The 3739-nt window shown below is 40.1% G+C and overlaps 1 pseudogene; it reads left to right on the forward strand.

The window, feature by feature from the left end:
• The first annotated feature begins 462 nt into the window (after positions 1 to 462).
• On the forward strand, positions 463 to 1680 carry LOC125100215 (heterogeneous nuclear ribonucleoprotein A1-like; annotated as a pseudogene).
• Positions 1681 to 3739: the final 2059 nt, after the last annotated feature.

Here is a 3739-nt window from a genome sequence, read left to right on the forward strand (position 1 = left end):
AAGTCTTCTTGTAGAACAGGTAACAAATGAATGAATGAACATAGAGGTAATAGGGATGGAGAAGAGAATATAGATCTGAAAGTATTTAACAGGTAACTCAGCAGGACTGGGTGACTGAATTGGATATAGGGACAAAGAGAAATTACTTATGATGGGATATTCACTGGAGACACAAATGCAAAGATGCATACAGGAGGAGGAAAAGATAAAGCATGGAGATGGTGAGTTTCGTTTTTGATTTTTGAGGATTGATTCTTTGTTATCTTGATAACAATCAGAAACAGATATATACAATGGTAATTGAATATATGTAAGAAGTTCAGGGGAAAGATTGAAACTAAAGCTAAGTAATGCATTATCAGCATAAAGGACATAGTTGAGAGATAAGTTCATTAGATAACTCCTTTCTGCCTTGGGCGCTGCCGAGTAAGCATCATTAGAGTCTCCCTTCCCACTGCAGTCATGTCTAAATCTGAGTCTCCCAAAGAGCCTGAACAGCTGCTGAAGCTCTTCACTGGAGGTTTGGGCTTTCATCGATGAGAGTCTGAGGAGCCGTTTTGAGCAATGGGCAAACTCTTACAGACTGTGCGGTAATGAGAGATCCCAAAACCAAGTGCTCCAGAGGTTTTGGGTTTGTCACATATGCCGCTGTGGAGGAAGTAGATGAAGCCATGAATGCAGGGCCAGACAAGGTCCATGGAAGATTTGTGGAACCAAATAAGACTGTCTCAAGAGAAGATTTCTCAAAGACCTGGTACCCACTTAACTATGAAAAAGATTTTTGTTGGTAGCATTAAAGAAGACACTGAATAACATCATCTAAGAGATTATTTTGAACAGTATGGGAAAATTAAAGTGATTGAGGTCATGACTGACTGAGGCAGTGCCAAAAAGAGAAGTTTTGCTTTTGTAACTTTTGCTGACCATGACTCTGTAAACAAGATTGTCATTCAAAAATCCCATACTGTGAATGGCCACAACTGTGAAGTAAGGAAAGCCCTATCTAAGCAAGAGATGGCTAGTGCTTCATCCAGCCAAAGAGGTCGAAGTGGTTCTGGAAACTTTAGTGGTGGTTGTGTAGGTGGTTTTGGTTGGAATGACAACTTTGGTCATGGAGGGAACTTCAGTGGGTGAGGTGGCTATGGTGGCAGTCTAGGTGGTGGTAGATATAGTGGCAGAGGGGATGACTATAATGGATTTGGTAATGATGGTGGTTATGGAGTAGGTGGCCCTGGTTACTCTGGAGGAAGCAGGGGCTATGGAAATGGTGGACAAGGTAATGGAAACCAGGGCAGTGGCTATGGTGGGAATGGCAGCTATCACATCTATAACAGCAGAGGAGGCAGAGACAGCTATGGTGGTGGTAGTGGAAGCAACTTTGGAGGTGGCAGAAGCTATAATGATTTTGACAAGTACAATAGTCAATCCTCAAATTTTGGAACCATGAAAGGAGGAAATTTTGGAGGCAGAAGCTCTGGCCCCTGTGGTGGTGGAGGCCTGTTCTTTGCCAAACCATGAAACCAAGGTGGCTGTGGTGGTTCCAGCAGCAACAGTAGCTATGGCAGTGGCAGAAGGTTTTAATTACTGCCAGGAAACAAAGCTTAGCAGGAGAGGAGAGCCAGAGAAGTAACAGGGAAGCTATAGGTTACAACAGATTTGTGAACTCAGCCAAGCGTAGTAGTGGCAGGGCCTAGCTGCTACAAAGAAGACATGTTTTAGACAATACTCATGTGTATGGGCAAAAATCCCGAGGACTGTATTCATGACTAATTGCATATGTGCTGCTGAAGCGAGCACTGTATTTGTAACTAATTGCATAACAGGTTATTTTAGTTTCGGTTCTATGGAAAGTATAAAGCATTCCAACAAAGGGTTTTAATGTAGATTTTTTTTTTTTTTGCACCCATGCTGTTGATTGCTAAATGTAATAGTCTGATTATGACACTGAATAAATGTGTCTTTAAAAAAATATAAAGGACATGAACATATGGAATCATCATATAGGATCATTCAGCAGGAGAGTCTTTACTCAGAAGAATAATGTGGAATACAAAAAGCATGGGCTTTTAAAAGGAGATGTTGGACCAAAAAGGGAACTGAAACAGAGCCAGGGAAGAAATAAAAAAGATAGGGATGTGTATGAGGAAATCCACAGCACTTCAACATCATAGTAACCAACCAGCTAGAGAATTTCAGGAAGAAGGAAGTGACTGACAATGCCAAAATGTGGCAAGGATCCCCAATCAGAGGAATATTAAACAATTGCTACTAAAATTGACATTTGGGAGCTTATTAGAGGATTTAATGAAAATACCTGAAGTTAGGTTTTTGTGGGGGTTTTTTTGTTTTTTTTTTGTTTTTGTTTTTGTTTTTGTTTTGTTTTTTTTGTAGCAGAAGTCAAATATCAAGAACTGAGGAGAACTCAGTGAGGAATAGAAGTGGTCAAAACGATTCTTTGAAGAGTTTTAAATTGCTTGGACAGGAGAAACATTTTGTATCAACTAGAGGCAATGAAGTGTGGAGGGGGAGTGGAGAATGTGAGCACCTGTTTGCTTATAGACAAAAGAGAGGAAGCCATGGAGTGGGCACAGAATAATGAGTCCTAGGGAAAACAGGAGGGAATAGTATTAAAAACACAAGTGGATACATAGGACTGAATATAGAAAGGAACTCTTGGAAGATCAGAGGAAAAGTGGTAGCCTAGATACTGGGTTCAATTTCTTTGATGTAATAGGGGACAGATTTTGTGTTGAGAGCAAGGAAGCTGACCATCGAAAAGAGTAGTGACGATTCAGGAATGTTTTTGCAGTGAATGGGAGGGAATGCTCAAACTGGTGAATTCTGGGATGATTTACTTATCCTCTACCTGGAGAACAATTAGTTTACTCTAGTGCAATATTTTATCTATTATTTTCTGTCCTTCGCAGCCTCCTAATTTAGTGATATGTTTAGGTATTCTGTCTTCATTATGTTGTTGGGGTTTTTTTCCTCCCTCACTTATTTTTTTCTTCCTTTATCCTCCCATATCTAATGTTGGTACATTCCACATACAATTGACACTGAACAACACAGGGGTTAGAGATACTGATCAGACACAGTAAAAATTCTGTATATAACGTTTAACTCCCCCCAAACTTAGCTACTAATAGTCTACTGTTGACCTGAAGCCTTACCAATAACGTAGTCAATTAGCACATATTTTGTGTTTCTTATGTATTATGTGCTGTATTTTTAAAATAAAGTAAGCTTGGGGCGCCTGGGTGGCTCAGTGGGTTAAAGCCTCTGCCTTCGGCTCAGGTCACCATCCCAGGGTCCTGGGATCAAGCTCCGCATCAGGCTCTCTGCTCAGCGGGGAGCCTGCTTCCTCCTCTCTCTCTGCCTGCCTCTCTGCCTACTTGTGATCTCTGTCTGTCAAATAAATAAATAAAATATTTTAAAAAAGTAAACTTTTCTATCTTGTTATACTTTAATATCTTTATTTTCTGTTGAATTTTATTATTTGCGGAAGAAACCTTTTCTTATGTGTCCCCAGATGAATATAGTTTCTCCTGCTTTGGATACAGCCTTCCCACTTTTTCTTTTCTCTTTTCCTTTCCTCTCCTCCCCTCCCCTCCCCTCCCTTCCTCTCCCTTCTTTCTTCTTTTTTTAATGTTTAGGAGAGTTTAGAATGCATTACGTATATAGTTTATTCTTTATGAACTTACTTCTCTTGTCTCCCTCCTAGATTGTTAAATCCTTA

Source organism: Lutra lutra, chromosome 5 (genome assembly GCF_902655055.1).
Source record: "Lutra lutra chromosome 5, mLutLut1.2, whole genome shotgun sequence".
NCBI classification, from domain to species: domain Eukaryota; kingdom Metazoa; phylum Chordata; class Mammalia; order Carnivora; family Mustelidae; genus Lutra; species Lutra lutra.